We start from the raw sequence: 20,996 nt of genomic DNA on the forward strand, positions 1-20,996 counted from the left end.
CTCCTTGGACTTGTATTTGAGTAGATAGAAAGACTATAGTGTCAGGAGGCTTGCTATGAGTGACTGTGATTTGTCTACCTCATATCCTGAATAAACAAATTTAGGATGGTAAAGATTTGGAGGAGGAAAAAATAAAATCCTCTTATCCAATATAAAAAGCAAATGAGTTATGTAGTAAAAACAGTTGTTAAATAGAAGATTAGGAAGTCCAGTGTTTCAAATTAATAAAAGTTAAGCACAGAAATCACTAGATATTCAGAAGAGAGCAGCTGGCATGAAATCAACTCAGATTGAGCTCAGCCAAAATCTCACATAGAGCAAGCGGTTGCAGTTATAATCAGTATTATCATTTCTGCTGCAGAGAAACTGAGATATAGTGAAAACATAGACACTCAGTAGGTAGAGAATAGCTGCACTGTTTGTGTACCTGGAACCGTATTTTCATCAGTTGCCATTTGCTGAATTTACAACTTGCTAGAAGTTTTCTATTAAGTAAGAACTCTGATTTCATACTCAGGATGCTCATAGGTATTCTTTTTTCCTACATTACTTGGAGTTTTTTCTCAATTGGCCCTTTGTATCTATCTGTGATTCTCAGAGGAGACAAATTATATCCTTATGCCCCTAGAAAAATGGGAATCATAATGGCAAGAATAGGAGGGACAGTGGTCTATTTCCATATGGGCAGCAAAAAGAAAGCAAGGAGCTAGAATAGAACTGGTGGGATTTTACTAAGAGCTTCTGATAAGATGGCGTCTGCACACTGGGACTACTAGAGTGTTGTCTGAGAATTTAGTGCTGAGACTCATTCTCTCACAAAGTGAAAACACATAGGAGAGAATGTTTTTTCTTGAATGTTGTGAATAGAGTGGAGGAATGGATCTGTTGGTGTTAATGGGTTGTGTTAGTTTTGTTAATCACAATCGAAGATTTTTAAAAAGAAACACTTTGCAGGATGAATAGCCTTTCTCCTGCCCCAAGTAACAGAGGTCAGATGATTTCTGGCCATGTCAGAGCACAGTGGCAGCTTCCTTGTTTCATGTCAACTGGGAACAGGAGGATGCCAAATAACATCCAAGCAGGCCTGTCCACAGCCAAGGAATATATTTACTCCTACTGTCCTAGCATAAACAGCCAATCCAGTCTTAAATGACCAATAAGAATCCTCTTGCACAGTTAAACTTATACTTGTATAGTCACATTTTATTACTGATAATTAAAATTAGCAAAGAATCAAAAGAATTTAAATTATATAATTCTTCAAAAAGTTGTTGCTTGGTAACATGTCATATATGCTCATTTGGTACTCATACAATTTAGAATACAAGTAATGTTTGAAAGAGTTTAGATATATATTCCAACTTACTCATTTTCTACTTGAGGCTGGTTCGTTAAAAGGAGAAATTTGTGGAAACAGCACAAACCAAGAATAAATACATAAAGTAAACTTAATAACATGGTTGGGAGGGTGGGGATGCAACACAAGTTCTTTGTTGAACTTTTGTTTTCCCCAATAGGGAAAAAATGTTTCAAAATGTTTAAAACTCCTTTATAAACCTCTTCACAAAGCTGATTCTGCAACTTAGGTAAACCTTTCTCAAATGTTATTCTGATCTATTACCCAGCCTCAATCTTCCTCAACTTCAGCTAACACAAAAATTGTCATCCATAGCAATTGAGGGCTCTCACATCCACTAGTACATTCTATTCAGCAATGGAAGTAACTAGATGTCCCACCTCCAGTATAGTCATTGAAGTTGAAGACAGCCATCTCCATTGCAAGGGAACTCCTCCAAATGTCTCAAAGCAATTGTACAAGACAAGCTTTATAGCCTATTATAGAAAGCTTCTACTTGGTGGTCAGATGTCTGCTTGCCATCTATCTTCCCTGGAGAGTTACTTAAAGAGCAATACCCCTAAATGTGAAACCACACTGAATAGTTCATGTTGGATTTATTCTAGCAATGAACCTTTTTGCTGTGCTATACTGAATCTCACATTTCTCAGTCACTTGCCAAAACTTATCAATTCTATCTCCATAACATTTCTAGTGTCTGACTATTTCTTTCTAATTATAAAGCTTCTACCTTAGATCAAGCCCTCATCACCTCTCATCCAAACTGCTTCAGTAGCCTCTTAATTAATGTACCGGTCTTCATTTTGCTTCAGAGAGACAAGACTTGGCCTTACACATTCCTACACTGGTTTATGTAGATTAGCAGAAATTCAGAAGTGGATCCTAAATTAATTAGACAACCAGTATAGTCATCACTGATGACAGTTTTTTTCAGGTCTCTTGGCATTATTTTGATTGCCTGTCAATAGAAAATGCTACAAGATTGGCTGCAGCCATCTTCTCTTTTATCCAGATAAGTCTATATCTCCAACTTTCTCATATGAAATCTGCCCCCACGATCAATCTCTCATTATACAATTTATAAGTCATTCGGTTTAACATTCCTCTTTTCCCCCTTCATTTGACCCTGACTCCTTTAGAGGTAATCAAATTAAGGGAGGATGTCTCATTTTTCCTGCATTCTTTTCAGCTCTATAGATCCACACATCTTCCTATATGTGAAAATCACTGATAATTTGATAGTGTCAGTAAATTCAGACACGTTAGATTTTTTTTTTTGCTCAGATATTTTACATTGACTTTCAAACTGAAATGTACACAACACTAGACAAGAAAAAGAGAACCTTTCTCCACAGGGTCTCCAGTGCCTTTGCATTTAATTTACCTTCCATTTTCATATCTTTTTCTGGCATGTACATAATTGCATGTTTTCTCACCCAATACAATGTGAGTGTGTGTGTGTGTGTGTATACTATACATATACATACATATGCATGCACATGTGGACATATACAGAGAGACATGTTTATAGGTAATATATATCTATTGAATATGAGTGGTATAGTTAAGCATATAAGTATGTATGCAAATGCTTTTACACACATATATTTATATAAGTGAAAATGAGTATAAATAAATAGTGTAAAATAGAGTAGTGAAATGAATTAGAAAACATAATCCAACAGTAAGCTATTTATTTATTTTTTAATTTTTTAAAATTTATATAGTTTTTTATTTACAAGATATATGCATGGGTAATTTTTTTCAGTATTGACAATTGCCAAACCTTTTATTCCAATTTTTCCCCTCCTTCCCCACACCCCATCCCCCAGGTGGCAGGTAGACCAGTATTTGTTAGATATGTTAAAGTAAATATGAAATACAATATATGTATACATATCCATACTGTTATTTTACTGCACAAGAAGAATTGGACTTTGAAATAATGTACAATTAACCTGTGAAGGAAATCAAAAATGCAAGTGGACAAAAACAGAAGGATTGGAAATGCTATGTAGTAGTTCACACTCATTTCCCAGAGTTTTTTCACTGGGTATAGCTGGTTCTGTTCATTATTGAACAAATGAAACTGATTTGGTTCATCTTATTGTTGAAGAGAGCCAAGTCCATCAGAACTGATCATCATATAGTATAGTTGTTGAAGTATATAATGCTCTCCTGGTCTTGCTCATCATCACTCATGATCAGTTCATGTAAATCTATCCAGGCCTTTCTGAAATCCTCCTGCTGATCATTTCGTACAGAACAACAATCATTTCGTACAGAACAACAATATTCCATAACATTCACATACCACAATTTATTCAGCCATTTTCCAATTGATAGGCATCCACTCAGTTTCCAGTTTTTGGCCACTACAAAGAGGGCTGCCACAAACATTTTTGCACGTGTGAGTCCCTTTCCCTTTTTAAAGAACTCTTTGGTTTGTAAGCCCAGTAGTAACACTGTTGGATCAAAAGGTATGCACAGCTTGATAGCTTTTTGAGCATAGTTCCTAATCGCTCTCCAGAATGGCTGGATGTATTCACAATTCCACCAACAATGTATCATTGTCGCAGTTTTCCCACATCCCCTCCAACATTCAGAATTATCTTTCCCTGTCATCCTAAACAATCTGACAGGTGTGTAGTGGTATCTCAGAGTTGTCTTAATTTGGATTTCTCTGATTAATAATGACGGAACATTTTTTCATACAGCTAGAAATAATTTCAATTTCTTCATCTTAAAATTGTCTGTTCATATCCATTGAGCATTTATCAATTGGAGAAGGGCTTGATTTCTTATAAATTAGATTCAATTCTCTATATATTTTGGAAATGAGGCCTTTATCAGAACCTTTGACTATGAAATGTTTTCCCAGTTTTTTGTTTCCCTTCTAATCTTTTCTGCATTAATTTTATTTGTACAAAAGCTTTTCAACTTAATATAATCAAAATTTTCTATTTTGTGATCAATAATGATCTCTTAATTCTTCTTTTGTCACGAATTCCTTCCTCCGACACAGATCTGAGAGGTAAACTATCCTATGTTCTTTTAATTTATTTATAATCTCATTTTTTATGCCTAGATCATGAACCCATTTCGACCTTATCTTGGTGTATGGTGTTAAGTGTGGATCAATGCCTAGTTTCTGCCATACTAATTTCCAATTTTCCCAGCAGTTTTTGTCAAACAGTGAATTCTTATTCCAAAAGCTGGGGTCTTTGGTTTTCAAACACTAGACTATTAAGGTTATTGACTATTTTGTCCTTTGAACATAATCTATTCCACTGATCAACTAATCTATTTTTTAGCCAATACCAAATGGTTTTGGTGTCCACAGCTTTCCAATATTGTTTTAGATTTGGTACAGCTAGGCCCCCTTCATTCGATTTTTTTCATTAGTTCCCTTGAAAGTCTTGACCTTTTTTTGTTCTTCGAGATGAATTTTGTTGTTATTTTTTCTAGGTCATTAAAATCGTTTTTGGGGAGTCTGGTATAGCACTAAATAAAAAGATTAGTTTAGATAGTATTATCATGTTTATTATATTTGCTTGACCTTTGCAAGAGCGCTTAATATTTTTCCAATTGGTTAGATCTGACTTAATTTGTGTGAAAAGTTTTTGTGGTTTTATTTATGTAGTTCCTGACTTTCCCTTGACTTTCTCAAATATTTTATACTATCCGCAGTTACTTTAAATGGAATTTCTCTTTGTAACTCTTAACTGTTGGGTTTTGTTAATGATATATAACAATGCTGATGACTTATGTGGGTTTATTTTGTTTCCTGCAACTTTGCAAAAGGTGTGGATTATTTCTAATAGCTTTTTAGTAGAATCTCTGGGGTTCTCTAAATATACCATCATATCATCTGCAAAGAATGATCTTTTGGTTTCCTCATTACCTACTCGAATTCCTTTAATCTCTTTCTCAACTCTTATGGCCAAAGCTAGCATTTCTAAAACAATATTGAATGGTAATGGTGATAGTGGGCAACCTTGTTTCACTCCTGATCTTATTGGGAATGGTTCCAGTTTATCCCCATTACATATGATTGTTACTGATGGTTTTAAATAGATGCTACTGATTATTTTAAGGAAAAGTCCATTTATTCCTATACTGTCAAGTGTTTTTATTTGGAATGTTCGTTGGATTTTGTCAAATGCTTTTTCTGCATCTATTGAGATGATAAAATTGTTTTTGTTAATTTGTTATTGATATAGTCAATTATGCTAATAGTTTTCCTAATATTGAACCAGCCCTGCATTCCTGCTATAAATCCTACTTGGTCATGGTGTATTATCCTGAAGATTATTTTCTGTAATCTTTTTGCTAATATTTTATTTAAGATTTTAGCATCAATATTCATTAGAGAGATTGGTCTATACTTTTCTTTCTCTGTTTTCAACCTACCTGGTTTAAGTATCAGTACCATGTCTGTGTCATAAAAGGAATTTGGTAGGAGTCCTTCATTCCCTATTTTTTCAAATAGTTTATGTAACATTGGAGTTAATTGTTCTTTAAATGTTTGATAGAATTCACATGTAAAACCATCTGGTCCTGGGGATTTTTTCTTAGGGAGTTGATTTATTTATTTTTCTAAAATGGGACTATTTAAGCAATTTACTTCCTCTGTTAATCTGGGAAGCCTATATTTTTGAAGGTAGTCATACATTTCACTTAGGTTGTCGAATTTATTGGCATAAAGTTGAGCAAAGTAACTCCTAATTATTGCTCCAATTTCCTCTTCATTGGTGGAAAGTTCTGCCTTTTCATTTTTAAGACTAACAATTTGATTTTCCTCTTTTCTTTTTCTAGTCAGATTTACCAAAGGTTTATCTAATTTTATTGATTTTTTTCATAAAAATAACTTAGTTTTATTTATTAATTTAATAGTTTTTTTATTTTCAATTTTTTTTATCAATTTCTCCTTTTAATTTTAGAATTTCAAGTTTAGTATTTGATTGGGGATTTTTAATTTGCTCTTTTTCTAGCTTTTTAAGTTGCAAGCCCAATTCAATGATCTTCTCTTTCTCTATTTTATTCAAGTAAGCCTCTAAAGATATAAAATTTCCCCTTATTACAGCTTTGGCTGCATCCCAGAAATTTTGGTATGTTGTTTCATTGTTGTCATTCTCTTGGGTGAAATTATTAATTGTGTCTATGATTTTCTGTTTCACCCATTCATTTTTTTAGGATGAGATTATTTAGTTTCCAATTACTTTTTGGTCTATTTACCCCTAGATTTTTTTTGAATGTAGTTTTTATTGCATCATGATCTGAAAAGAATGCATTTACTATTTCTGCCTTCCTGCATTTAATTTTGTGGTCTTTATGTCCTACTATATGGTCAGTTTTTGTATAGGTTCCATGAACTGCTGACAAGAAAGTGTACTCCTTTCTGTCTCCATTCAGTTTTCTCTAACATACTTATAAGATCTATCATACCTAACTTTTCTAACATTCTATTTACCTCTTTAGCTTCTTTATTATTGGTTTTATGGTTTGATTTATCTAATTCTGAGAGTGCAAGTTTGAGATCTCCCACTATTATTGTTTTGCTGTCTATTTCTTCTTGCAACTCTCTTTACTTCCCCTTTAGGAAGTTAGATGCTACACCACTTGGTGCATATATGTTTGATATTGCTTCATTGTCTATGCTACTCTTTAGCAAGATATAATTTTCTTCCTTCTCTTTTAATTAGATCAATTTTTACTTTTTCTTGATCTGAGATAAGGATGGCTACCCCTGCTTTTTTGACTTCACCTGAAGCATAATAGATTCTGCTCCAGCCTTTTACCTTTACTCTGTATGTATCACCCCGCTTTAAATGTGTTTCTTATAAACAGCATATTGTAGGTTTCTGGCTTTTGATCCAGTCTGCTATCTGCCTTCACTTTATGGGAGAGTTCATCCCATTTACATTTATCGTTAAAATTGCTAATTCTGTATTTCCTGCCATCTTATTATCCCCAGATTATGCTTTCATTTTTTCTTTCTCCCTTACTCCCCTCTGAAGAACTTCCTTGACTGGCCCATTGAAGCTCTATTTATGCTCCCAAAGAGCTTCAAGGGAGGTGTGAACTCATTGAACTCCAATGAGTAAAGGTGTGAACACAAGCCTTGTATTAATTAGTTCTACTTAGTACCTTGTTTCAGGTTCTGCCCAAAACATCTTCTTGTAAGATTAGATCAACTCTAATTAGTTAGCAGTTAGTAAGGATTCCAACATCTCCCCCTTTCTTTTGTTAGATGAAAACACCAAAGGAAATAGGAAATCTAATCAGATTAGTGGATTTCTGAAGGGGTACACATAAATCCATCAATATGGGCCAGAACTTTGTAACCGATATACATGGTATACATAAATCCATCAATATGGGAGGCATTATACATAATTTACATAAGCACATAGCAATATAACACAGGCTAGTAGTAATGTAACAACATAAACCTGAAAATTTACACATGTCCATAAGTCTTAGAAATAGTCCATAAGCAATCCATTGTCCATTAGTTCATGTGCCAGGAATCTAATAATTCTTGTAAGCTCTGAAGTACTGCAAAAGGTCTCATCAACAATTTTTCATCTCAGGGAACCCAATGATTTCTGAAGATTTTAAGAGTCCTTTTGACAGTCTCATTGTCAGCCATCTGATTCTTTCTTCATCTGTGGAAATATAAGCAGATCCTCTTCCCCAAGCAGTTAACCTAATTTCCTTCTATTTACCAAATTTGGGATTTCTCCTCATCATCTGGTAATTACATTGGAGCTGTTTGCACTGGATATTGCCTTGTTGTCTTAAAAGGCCTGTATTCTTCCCAACTGTAATTAGTTCTACTTAGTACCTTGTTTCAGGTTCTGCCCAAAACATCTTCTTGTAAGATTAGATCAACTCTAATTAGTTAGCAGTTAGTAAGGATTCCAACACATTAGGAGTTGATTCCTGTAACAGCATACTTCTTGGCAGGTGGGGGGGATATCAGTAAAATCATCCTGAAACTTGGAGGACCAAAGGGCCATATTTGATTCTTCGTTAAGTCTTTTGACCTTGCAAACTGCTGAAATCCTGAAGATTCAAGTAAGTTAATGAAATGAGTCTCAATTCTTTTTTGTAAATAGTATTTTATTTTTCCAAATACATATAAAGATAGTATTCAACATTAATTTTTGTAAAACTTTGGGTTCCAAAATTTTCTCCCTCCATCTCTTACTTTACCCTTCCCCAAAAATCTGCAATCTGATGTAGGTTAAATGTGTGCAATTCTTTTAAGTATATTTCCATATTGGTCATGTTGTACAAGAAAAATCAGATCAAATGAGAAAAAACCATCAGAAAGAAAAAAAAAGCTAACAAACAACAACAACAACAACAGCAGCAGCAAAGATGAAAATACTATTATTTGATCCACATTCAGCCTCCATAGTTCTCTCTCTGGATATGGATAGCACTTTCCATCACAAGTCTATTCAAACTGTCTTGAATCATCACATTATTGAAAAGAGCCAAGTCCATTACAGTTGATCATCACATAATCTTGTTATTGTGTACAATATTCTCTTTGTTCTGCTCACTTCATTCAGCATCAGTTCATACAAGTCTTTCCAATTTTTTCTGAAATCAGCCTGCTTATCATTTCTTATAGAGCATTAATATTCAATTAAATCCTTATACCATAATTTATTCAACCATACTCCAATTGGTGGGCATCCACTCAGTTTCCAGTTCCTTGTCACTACAAAAGAGCTGCTACAAACATTTTTGCACATGTTGGGCCTTTTCCCTCTTTTATGATCTTTTTGGAATACAGACATAATAGGGACACTCCTGGATCAAAGTTATGCACAGTTTGAACCTTTAGGCAATCAGAAGAATTAGAGTCATTTTAGATTCACAATTGAATTTAGAACTGATCTTAAATGTCAGATCTTAGTCTATCCCACCCTAGAGCAACTCTGAGAAAATTTCTACCCTAGAGCAACTCTGAGAAAATCTCTATGATAAAGCTTAGCTGTGGCTCTCCAGCCACAGATTGCTTACAGATTGCTCTCCAGAATAGTTGGATCATTTCACAACTCCACCAGCAATGCATTAGTGTCCCAGTTTTCCCATATTGCCTCCAATATTTATCGTTATTTTTTCTTGTCATTTTAGTTAATCTGAGAGGTGTGAAGTGGTACCTCAGAGTTGTCTTAATTTGCATTTCTCTGATCAATAATGATTTAGGGTATTTTTTTATGTGGTAGTCTCATCTCTTTCAGCAATTCCATGATGCTGGTTTGCCTCTCAAGAGAATATAATTACTGGGTTTTTTTTAGTATTTGTTAATGTATATTTATGAGATCTTTTGTGTTTTAAACTGACATATCTATTATTCATATTGTACAATGAATACTACTTTTAGAAAGGATCTTATTACCTGCTTTGGGAGGAGACCCTAGATAGGAGCCACAGCTAAGCTTTATCATAGAGATTTTCTCAGAGTTGCTCTAGGGTAGAAATTTTCTCAGAGTTGCTCTAGGGTGGGATAGACTAAGATCTGGCATTTAGGAGCAGTTCTAAATTCAATTGTAAATCTAAGATGACTCTAATTCTTCTGAATTACAATAATGTATTAAAAATATTCTTGCTGAGTGGATACCCATCATTTGGGGAATGGCTGAACATATTATGGTATATGAATGTTATGGAGTATTATTATATCATCAGTGGGATGATTTCAGAGAGGCCTGAAGAGACTTACACAAATTGATACTAAGTGAAGTGAGTAGAACCAAGAGAACATTGAACCCAGCAACAAGATTATGTGATGAACAATTCTGGTGGATGTGGTTCTTTTGAACAATGATGTGATTCCAGCCACTGATAATAGTTTTGTGATGGAGCAAGCCATCTGCATCCAGAAGGAGGACTATAGGGATTGAAGGTAGATCACAACATAGTATTTTCACCTGTTTTGTTGTTGTTTGCTTGCTTTTTTTCTTTCTCATTTTTTCTTCTTTTTGATCTGATTTTTTTGTGCAGCATGATAAATGTGGAAATATGTATAGAAGAATTGTATGTGTTTAACATATATTGGAATCCTTGCAGTCTAGAGAAGGGGAATGGAGAAGGGAAGGGAGGGAGAAAAATTTGGAGCACAAGATTTTGCAAGGGTAAATGTTGAAATCTATATTTGCATGTATTATGATAATAAAATGCTATTGTTAAAAAATAAATAATTAAAACCATCATTTTCTCAAATAGGAATTTTTTTAAAGAGTCATGAAGCTTATGTATTCTTTTTAGAAAATGTTCTCAAGTACTTAGCAAGGATAAATAAGAGCATAAAAAAGATACTGAAAAAAGTCCTAAATTAAGTGAATCAAATCCATGTGTACTTATTTTCTTTAAAAATGTGGAGCTTACAGAAAACCAAAAAGTGGAATTTTTTTTCAGCATAAACTACATACAATATTTCATAATACCGTATTCTCTTACATCTCTATTTTTAAAAAATCAAATTTTCACTTAGGTTTCATTATAGACTTTGAATTAAACAATATATTTTTAAAAATAAAGCATTTGGACAATATGAGCAGAATCAAGGCAGATTGACAGCTATTCAAACTTCTTTACTAACTTGTTTGTCAGAATTTTTGAGGCCCTATGTAGACTATCTCTTTCCAGGGGTATTTATGGCATCTGTCTTTTCTATAAACAAGGAAAATTTCATTGTCCTATGAACTTTATTCCCTTAGACTTATGTTCTAAAACATACACAAACAGCTTGGCATTGCAGTTTCTAAGAGGCAACTAAACAAAACAAAACAAAACAAAAAACCCTATTCCATCACAAATTAGGTAATTAGCTTCTTCTTTCTAATCCCTTGTAGACTTTTTTCCATTCAAAAAGAAAGCAAATATTAAGAGTAATTTTCCTCTTTCTAAAGTGATAAAGAAGCTGAGCAATGAAAATAAGAGAACAAAATTAAAGTTAATATAATTGTTAAGTGATTTAGCTACATCTGTAATGAAAAATTTATGAGTGATACAAGTTTAGAAAGAATTGAAATATCCACAAACCTCCACAACACATTTTGTATTGTGACTCACAGCCTCCATAAAATGCACCAATTAAGAATACAATGATTTCTAACCACATAACATCATGCTGAACTGTTGTTGTCCTTAAAAGATAATATTGCCATCATGTTAAGGATATGACCAAAATTGGATGATTTCTTTGTATTTTGGTTGTCTATGCATTATACTGGATGACCTCTATCTGGTTCTATAGATATAAATACAGATATAGATATAGATATAGATATAGATATAGATATAGAATATCACCTAATTGATATTCCAATACTTAATTGATTCCATAATCTCTTTGATGTTGTTATTATTTCAGTGATATAGATGACATTCGTTCCCCCTTCTCAGATGTGTCTCTTTTATACCTCCTTTAAGAAAGTCAAGATAGGGAATCTACCCAGAGAATAATAGTGGAACAGATGGGACAGCTCTCTGATGGTTCTTGATACTGCAATATGACCAATCTATATTTATTTTTTATTAGACATTTCTCTGAATGACATCTCATATACTACTTCTCTTCATAATTTATTCATAGTATATCATTGTCTTGCCTCCTGCTTATATTCATTATGTACCTCTTCATTGACTTTTCAGTGATTTTTAATTTCATTTATTCAAATACTGTAGAGTTCTGTGACTACATCATTATAGAAAAATCCTGATGTTAAAAACAGAAGTCTTTGGTTTAGGGAGAAGCTTGAAAGTAGTAAATTATTTTGTGATTTCCTCAAAACAACTAGCCTATTCTCCTCCTCTTCATTCTTAATTCTGGGCCCAGATCTTTGTCTACTTGAACTGTGTATCTCACATATATATGATTAAGGTCTATAGATTATCCATCCAGTTGCATATAAGAATTAGCCATTTTTCATGCATTTGTTTTTTCTGTGTATATAAAGTCAAAATCTGTTGATTAATTGTGGATTGTATTGAAGAGAATCTGCTATATTTTGGGATTTTATAAAAGTCATACCATAGCCCCTGCGTACTACTTGAATTCTGTGCTAAATGTTGTCTAACATAATCTTAAACATCTTTAGTAAGTGTGTTTGTCCTTTTATTCCCCTAAATAATAATAATAATCAGAGATGCAGAGTAAATTGTTGCTACATCTTTATACTTTATGATTTGACATAAGTAGGGGAGACAAATTAGAGGACAGCTTTTAATGCTTTGCTATACTGAGTCAAATACTGTTTTATATTCAACAAACACAAAGCACAGTGAAATCTTATATTCCTTATGCCTTTCAATCTTAAAATGGTAAGGATGTGATCTACTATGGAATATTGCTTATGAAAGTCTGCCAGTTCCCTTTTAATACCCTCATCAAGGTTGCCCTGAATGTAACTAGAATCTTAAGTATTTTGGCATATTGCAATATAGGAAGTAACTAACTATGGGATTATGTAACATTAAATCCAACATTTTAATATAGATGCTTGTTTTTGTTTTGTTTATAAAGGTAGGGAGAAGCCTATGCCTTATTTCACATTTTATATTTTATAAGAATAAGAAAATAAATCTATGGGTCAGTGATTATTCATATTATATGTAACCTTTTTTTTTTTTTTTGGAGAGGGAGGATAACTCCAGAAAGTCCTGTGTTGATACTTCACCATGATGTGGAGCTGATCCTTCATTCTAGAGTGCTATTCTGCAAAACTTCTATAGGTTTCAAAAAAATAAAAAAACTTCCAAGTACAAGTCCAGTAACATCATATTGTCTAAGCTTTCTTTTGATCATAAATTGATATGGATTAATAATTCATAATCAAGAAGTATCCAGTTTGTAATGATATAAGAATTCTTAGTCCTATACTCTCTTATCATCAACTATTCAAACTCCTTTTACCTATATCTTAATGAAACTTATTTGGTATCAGGAGCTGACCATGCCTAATCGCTTTAGTTAAGGGCTAAGGAAGAGAGAGCCATCCAGGGGTCCTCAAACTACGGCCTGCGGGCCAGATGCGGCAGCTGAGGATGATTATCCCCCTCACCCAAGGCTATGAAGTTTCTTTATTTAAAAGCTCACAAAACAAAGTTTTTGTTTTTATTATAGTCCGGCCCTCCAACAGTCTGCGGGACAGTGAACTGGCCCCTATTTAAAAAGTTTGAGGACCCCTGCCCGGGCCTGTCTTACTCTTCTCTGTAAATTCTTTTATAAGACCAATCTCTGGTGCCATCCTTCATCTGAGAATGAATATTCATTGTGGAATCCCTTCCTCTCCTAAATGGTTTCTGTTCCTGCATATGTGCTAAATAGGCCAGCTTTCTTTACTTACTTAATCTTCCACAGTTTTTGTTGCTTTCTAAGCATCTTATTTGAATTTCTCTTGAAGTTTTCCTCTTATTTCATAAGCAGAGATAGTAGGAACAGAAGAAGAAAACATCTTTACATGAGTATATGCAGAATTTATGTAAAAAAATCTAAAATAGTTTAAATTTTATGTTCTATACTCTTACTCTAACTAAATTTAACCTCAGCAAGGTCACAGATCATATCTTAATTATGTTTATCTCCCCTACTACTTAAACCAAAGTGTTTTGCATATACTTTCATGGATCTTTGCTTTCATCAGAATAGGTAGCTCTTCCAATGCATCATAGATCACAGATCACAAACTCTATATACTGTCTGATCCATGGTAACTCATGTCCATATTGTCCCATAAATCCCCTTTGGGGAATCTAACATATTGAAGCCTTCTTCTGGAAGACTTCACATTATGTCAACTGAGAATAGATTTATCCAGAACTGAAATCATATTTTTAAAATTTTTTAATTAAAAAAAATATTTCCCTAATTGTTGGTTAAACTGAAGTAAAAGAAACATTAAAAGCTTAGCATACTAATTCCTGAGTATATCTTTTCCCCATTCTATGGATTAATAGCATATTAATCAGCCTAGCAGTAAAATACATGAGCAACATGTATTGCAAATTTAGTATTTATAATTAGAGGGAAAAGCATTTCTTACCACCAAACTTTTATGCAAAGTATGGTGGATAGCAAACAAATGTCTTTCAGTCTGGTGTGGTCCACTTGAATTCTACATAGACAGTGATAGAATTATGAGAAAGGATAGAAAAGGTGTTAATAATCATAGTTTATAGCCCACCAATTTTAATTTGAATATTAGTACTTTAAATATAAAATTCTTGTCCTATGTAACCACACTGTACTTTAAAATACTATATGAAAAGCTTTTCCAAATAATGGCATTGAACAAAATTGATTGTATTAGAATTAACCCTTTAGTTTGACTATACAAAGACATTTTTTAATTAAAAGAAATTCTTTATAGGTTAGTTTATATAGGGAAAAAATTAAGAAATACCTCCTTCACTTTCATTTTTTCTAACAGTAAATTATTTTATAGTTCTTTGTAGCGTTTTCACTAAATCAAAAAAAAAATGAAGGGGGTATGTCTTACATGAATTAGAATCTGTTAGATTTTTGCCATCTAGTTCTGGGAAGGGAGCAGTATCTCTTTGGGACTATGCTGTCTTACTAGGATAGGTAGAAATTTCATTTAATTCTGTAAATATTCACTGCCAGTTACAATATGCAAGATACTATCTTAAGCACTAGGGATTTAAATATAGATATGCCCTTCCCCCCGGGGAAACTTAAAATCTAATAAGAAATTTTTTTTAAATGCCTACACAGATTTATTGAATGTAAATATGAGGCCTAAGAAGTACTACCAGAAATTTGAAGAAAGAACAGAAACTTTCAGAAAGGGTTTGAGAGAAGCTAGAGAAAGTTCATGGAAGATCTAGTACCTAAATTAAGCCTGGAAAGAAGTAATAGAACTCAACAGGTAATGCTAAGGGAAAGAAAATTTGTTAATATGAAGGCCAGTGTGAGCAAAGTCACTGAATAATGAGGATAGATATATTGAGAGTTACCAGAAAATGCTACTTTCTGCATGTGACTATTCCTAATCTATACTTCTAGTAAGAAAAAAAATCTCCCTCTTCTGAAATACAGTAGCTTAAAAGAGATGTTCCTTTTATGAGATAAATAACCTTGTATTATATGTATTTGTGTCAATCTCTTGTCTTTACTCAAATAAACTTCCTGAGGGACAGAAATGTTTTATCTAACTTTGCATCCTTCTTTCCTCTGTCACAATCTGCTCAACACTTCATACATTGTGCCTTGAATATCACTAGTGCTTGGTACATGTTTGTTCATGATACTGTAGAAGCAGCCCAGGAATTTCTTTGAGAGTTTCACCTATTTGTTCTCTCTACACTGTGATTTCTTCACCTATAAAATAGAAATAATATGTGTATCACCTATTTCCAATGTAATAATGGAGCTTAAAAGTGTAAGTATATATAAAATCACTTTGTAACCAATGAAGCATATATAAAAATAAAATATTAAACTAGATGAATGACTGCTGCAGTAATCTCCTCATTAGCACCTGTCCTCTTCAGCTTGTCCAGCACAGCAATGACAGCTCAAAGATTGATAAAATACCACTCTCATTGTATCACATCTCACTTCTACTCCATAATAATGTCTCATATTTTTGAACTCTTTAAAGTTTGCAAATTATTTTTTTCACAGCAAACCCCTAGGATAGACAATGAAAGTATCAACCCTCAAGCTTAGTGAAAGCATGTGACTTGCCCTAAGTCATATCATAGCAAGTAAATCTCAGAACTAGATTTCTTTCTTATTATCTTCAAAATAAAATTCAAACTCTTTGTTCTTATATTCAAGGACTTCCATCTTTTCCACTTGCTATATTTTATACAAAAATCCTTTACTTTGACTCTTCGTTGCTTAACAAATTACAAATATCTTTGTTCAAGGCATTCTCTTCTAGAACTCTTCCTTCCCCCTCATCCCCCCCTCGTTTCTTTTCTTGTCCTGTTCATTTTCAAGTTCCAGCTCAATTCCAATATTTGCCTTACTATTCCAAACCATAATGATGACTCCCTTTACTCGCCCTTTATAGTTTACTACCATCTGTAATTAATGACCCTTTTTTGTATTTATGGTTTTTTTCAATTTATGTCTTCTTTTCCCAGAACCTTCATAATATTATACTTTATATTTTATTGTGAGTAATCTATATACATGTTTTATCTCCCTTCCTCTAACCTAAATTCCTTGGAAATGGAACACTGCCTTATTTTTACTTTGTAATCTCCCTTAGAGCCTAATAATGTTTTGTGTATATCAGGCACTTAATAAAATATCAGTTGAACTAAAGATAGGTTTTCCTGGAAACCATATAGAGAGTGAGATGCATACCATATGTATAAGAAGCATCCACATCAGTATGTCATTGAACAAGCATTTAAGTTCTTACTATGTGACAAGCATTGGGCTAAGCAAATATAAAGAAGAAAAAGGGACAGGCTTAGTCCTGAAGGAGTTTACATCTTAATCAGGGAAGATAAGGCCTAAAAGAAAGCTGAAAAGGGAGGTAAGGGTGTGTATATATTATATTTTGATCTCTCTCTCTCTCTCTCTCCCCCTCTCTCTCTTTCTCTCTCTCTCTCTCTCTCTCTCTCTCTCTCTCTCTCTCTCTCTCTCTCTCTCTCTCTCTCTCTCTCTCTCTCCCCTCTCTCTCTTTCTCTCTCTTCTCTCTCCCTCTCTCTCTTTCCCTCTCTCTTTCTCTCTCTCTCTCTTCCCCCTTTCTTTTCCCCTCCCTCCCTCCCTCTCCCCCTTTCTCCAGTGTGTGTGTGTGTGTGTGTGTGTGTGTGTGTGTGTATGTGTGTGTATGTGCATGTGCATGAAGCAGGTGAGAACAGTGTCATACAAACCAGGAAAAAAAAATAAAGAATCAAAATTTATGGAAATGCTGCAGAAAATCATAAAGGAGAGAAATCATTAGGAAAACCATTAGATGAACCAAATAAGAAGCTGCTTTAACTTTTGAGAGAGCCATTTCATTAGACTGGAGGGTCAGAAGCCAGATTGAATAGTATCTGACAAAATGGAAGGAGAGTCTCCAGATCCTCTTCTCAGTTAAAAACAAGGCAGCTGTAAGGCAGTGGCTTGAAGAACCAGCAGGCTTATACATACATACATACATACATATATATATATATATATATATATATGGATTTGGGAAGATAAAAACATATTTGGGAATAGGTGGGAAGAAATAAAATAGATATGGTGATATCAAAGATGAAAGGAGAGGAATTATCCAGGGAGGCAAACTAGAAAAGGAGACATGAGGGTTTGGGATCAAAAGCACAAGTGGAGGGAGTAACCTTTATAAGAAGGACAATCTCAAACTCATTTTCTGGAGCAAAGGAGAAAGGAGATGAAAGAGTTCATAACGGTGGCTATTATTTTCTCAGTTAAGTTAAATGAGAAATAATCTTCTAAAAGGAGTGTAGGTCTTAGAAGAAAAGTTTCAAAGCTATCATTGAGGGAAATGTGCTTAAGAGATAAAGGATTTCTGTATTGTAGTGAGGGTCCAATTGATGTTAGTGACATGAACTTATAATGGACTAAGTAAAAATGGTTTCATTACTTCCTTCAATAGTGTCCAGAAGCTCAGGTGTTTGAGCAGTGTAGGTGAGGTTGTGATAGGAGCAACATTAAATAATGTAGAACAATGTAGTTTCCCCACGATGAGGCAAATAGGCCATTCCTTAGATGTGGTTGGTCTTGTGGACCATGACTATTAAATAGTCTTCCATATTTCCTGAAACATAAAAAGCCATGACTGTGGAAAGTTGGTATTGCTGAGATTTAGTAGGATTTCCTACTACTCTGAAAGACTTTTTTTTTTTTTCTAATCCACTGTTACCATACTACTGAATGCAGAATGCAGAGGAAAAAGCATAAATTTGAACTAATGAATTGTATTCTTTTATCACTGCTATAAGTAAATTTATTTTTAGTGAATTTTACAATTCACAAGTATATATTGCAATGAATCATCAGCTTGTCCTAGACAAACCTAAACTAGCACTGGTCCAGAAAAGAGTGACTTAGAGTTAAGGAATAGGAAGTAATGAATAGTAGAAATGAAAGGGACTAAAGGATTCAAGATTAGAGAATAGTGACTTATTGAATCTGTTACTATGTGTTATCTATTGTGCCAGGTGCTTCCCAAAAATCTCATTTAATTCTCAAAGCTATCCTTAGAAGTAGGTGTTAATACCACCTCCATTTTGCAGATAAGGAAACTAAAGCTGAGAGAAGTTAAGTGACTCATACAAGATCACACATCTAGTATGTTTCCCAACTTCTTTGAACTCATCTTCCTGATCCCAGGCCCAGTGATTTGTCTATTGCACTACCTTCCTACCTATTCCTATTTGGTGATAGCATCAGGGCTGTGCTGGAAACAACACCAGTAAGGGGCACAAGGATTTTGAGTTCTGGTCCTGAGCTATCTCCATCAGAGTTTGAAGGCAAGTGATACTTAAAATGTTTTAATGTTCCCGGAATACCTCATCTTCTGTCTCTCTCTTTAGGATGTTTGCCTGGCTTGCTGGCAATTGGCAATTAACTGGGAACACAGGTGTAGTCTGGAGTGGGCTTATGATACAATTGCTTTTCCAACACTTTGGAATTAAAGGTTACAAAAATGCGATCAATCAGGGACATTCCAATAAATTTTGGATGGAAAATACCATTCACATCCATGGAGAGAACTATGGAAACTAAATGTAAATCAACACATGCTATGTTCACTTTTTTTCATCTTTCTTATATAATTTTTTTCTCTCGTGGTTTTTCCCTTTTGTCCTGATTTTTCTTTCCCAATGTGATTCATAATGAAATATTTAAAAAGTACATGTATAACCAAAAAATGTTGTTTTTAACGTGTAACTGGGCAAAATAAATTTTAAAAAAGAATGTGATCAGATATTGAAATTACATCATTTTGGTCATTTGAATATATGATCTAACTACCACTGTATAATTTAGTACCACACTCTAATTTTCAAAATCTCTCATTTAGTGTAGGAACAATTTTTAAATGCAATCTAGTTTTGCTGAAAAACAAGAATACATCTGAAGTACTCATTTCAGTACTCATTAACGTTATAGAAAAATTGTTTTTATTACATATGACTTGTATTTATAGCCTCCAATTTAACATTCTAAAATTGAACATGATAAGTAAATGAGCAAACATTTATTAAGGACAGATGGTTGACAGAGTAACTATTATGACTGGAGGATCAATTGGACTCAGGAAGACTCTTACCTTAAATCCTGCCTCAGACTACCTGTGGGACCCTGTATGTATGGCACTGTATTCTGTGGGCAAAACAGAATTGTGATAGCCCAAAGAAAGCAGGAGATGTGCCCATCTGGAGGCCTCTCACCCCCAAATGTCCAAAGAGGCTGTTTGTTAACTGATCTGTGGTGGAGCTTCCTGAGCTCTGCCACAAGCACACACTACCTTGACCTCAATGTCATGAGGTTATTGGTCCTCTTTGAGGAGAAATGACAACAACTTGAGTAGTTAACTGCCGAAACCTACAGATTCTCTTCTCTCCCTTTCTTTGTAACTCTGCATTCTGGCTTCTGAACTCACCTGTCAACCAAAACTGTTTTTTCACAGTTACTAATGGTCTTTTAACTGCCCTAACCTTTCTGCAGATTTTGAGATTGTTGATCAACATTTTTTTCTTCTTTCTAAGTTTTTGGGACAGTATTCTTTCCTGGTTTTTCCTCATGGCTATCTGATTGCTCCTCTCTCTCTCTTTTACTGAACTTTCGTCTACATCACCCTTTATAACAATGGGTATCCCCAAGACTCTATTCGATTCCCCCCTTCTTTTCTGCCTCTATACTCTTTCCCTTGGCAATCTTAGCAGCTCCCTTGGTTTTGATTATCTTCTCTGTGTAGATGACTCTCAGATCTGTTTGTCTAATAGTAATCTCTCTCCAGCTCACAACTCCAACTGCCTTTTTGATATCTTGGCTTGAATGTCCTTTAGACATCTTGGACTCTACATGTCCTAAACTGAACCCCACCCCAAACCTTTTCCATTCCAAACTTCCCTATTGCTCTTGGACAATACTGACATCCTTTTAGTTCCCCAGACTTGTGACCTAGATGTCATCTTGGATTCCTCACTCTTATTGGATGCAGTATCCAGTCACTATCATCTTACATACATATGTATTTGCATATAAACATATATGCATAAGTATTATACATGCATATATGTGTGCATGTGTGCATATCTATCTTTACGATTTGACTTTTCTTTGTATAGGTTTTTAACCTCATTTTGGGCTTTTCATTAGCCTGCTCTTGGTCTCCCTACATCAGATCTCTCACTAATCCAATGTATTCTCAACTGGTAAAATGCAAGTGTAAATTGTAAAATGCAAATGGATTCGTATCATCTTCCCTATTAAAGGCTTTTATAACTGGCCTTTCCTACTTTTCCAACTTGGCTTTCATGGATAATATATCCAGTAACACTAGGCTCCTTGTTTTTCCTCCCCCCGACTCTCCATTTCCCAACTGCAAATAATTTCATTCATTGTCCCTTATTCCTAGAATCTCTGTCTCCTAGTTTTTTTTTTTTCTGA

At 34.1% G+C, this 20,996-nt stretch overlaps 1 protein-coding gene across 2 annotated transcripts in view; it reads left to right on the forward strand.

Annotated features, from left to right (window-relative positions):
• Nucleotides 1–20,996, forward strand: part of DYNC2H1 (dynein cytoplasmic 2 heavy chain 1) — a 377,984-nt gene that overhangs the window by 314,530 nt on the left and 42,458 nt on the right. The gene's annotated exons all lie outside the window — the stretch shown is intronic.

This window comes from Antechinus flavipes, chromosome 3, assembly GCF_016432865.1.
Source record: "Antechinus flavipes isolate AdamAnt ecotype Samford, QLD, Australia chromosome 3, AdamAnt_v2, whole genome shotgun sequence".
In the NCBI taxonomy this organism is placed as follows: Eukaryota; Metazoa; Chordata; class Mammalia; order Dasyuromorphia; family Dasyuridae; genus Antechinus; species Antechinus flavipes.